Raw genomic sequence first — 1,235 nt, forward strand, 5'->3', positions numbered from 1 at the left:
CTCTGCGACAGCTAGGGGACACAAAGAGGAGTAAGGACAAGCACTACTAACAATTCTGAAGTTTATTTGAGAACAAATACGCAGGTAATATACTCACAAAAGACAAGAAGCGCATGCGCTCCCCTTCAGCCCATAAATAAAAAAATGTTAGTTAAAAATCTAGATATGAATTTTCACAGTCATTTACATTATCTCAAGGGGTGCTCACGCCCGTGTTGCTGTTCTTGTGAATATAATACCCTTCACACAGTTCCCTTTTCAATTTATCTTGATTTCTAAACATAAGTTTCGCCCTGTTAAAAGAGGAGTCCATGTTTTTAATTGACACATTAGACACACTTTGATTCTTAAGATGACATTCTCTGTAATGTAGGACAAAATTTGATGAAGGAAAACCATTATAAGGCGTTTTGTGCTGGCGTAAGCGCGTGTTAATGTATTTCCCGGTTTGGGCTATATAGTTGTTGCCGCATTTAAAATGTATGTCATAGGACACACCTCTGGACATGGCACAAACTGCCACTCACGTTCCAATTGGCAGGGATTTTATCCTTTGCTTCATTTTTCTTGTCGTTTTTTGGGTGTTCTGTCAACAATAGCGCACATTTTCCCCAGCTTATTAGGAGCCGAAAACAACAACCTAACCCCATATGTAGTGCCAACTTGTTTAAGCCTATGTGATAACGGATATGGAATCACTGCATACTTCTTTTATCTCTACTGGAATGCCTCTGTGGATCATGCTTACCAAGCGACTTTATCTTTTTCAAGGATTGTATTGCAAGGAAGTGTTATGACGTCATTCGGAAAGCTGTCTAGCCTTCGTCTCGGCACCTGCTGCTTGAAACATTGGTCTATATCGTGGACGCATGATTTAGTAATTGCTGATCCCAAACATGACACTGCTATGCCACACTTCAGTATCTTCGAATGCTATGAATGATAACTAAGCAAAGGCTTCTCTGATCGTTGTAAAAAAGACGAACAAACGTGATCCTCCTTCCCTTGCGTGTTAATATCCAGAACTTGGAGCTGATTTCATTCCTGTATTTCGAAAGTAAATTTGACACCATACCCTATGTCGGACAAATCTTTAAAACTTCATCCACCCGTCTTTTTGATGATCACTGGCTTCAACAAAAACGAGATAATAATCTACATATCTCAAGACTTTCTTTACTTCCTTTCCTAAATTATATTTGATGGCCCCATACACACAAGAGAGAAAAATGTTA

This window comes from Amblyomma maculatum, chromosome 10 (assembly GCF_055883805.1).
Source record: "Amblyomma maculatum isolate TAMU_Amacu chromosome 10, ASM5588380v1, whole genome shotgun sequence".
Classification (NCBI taxonomy): domain Eukaryota; kingdom Metazoa; phylum Arthropoda; class Arachnida; order Ixodida; family Ixodidae; genus Amblyomma; species Amblyomma maculatum.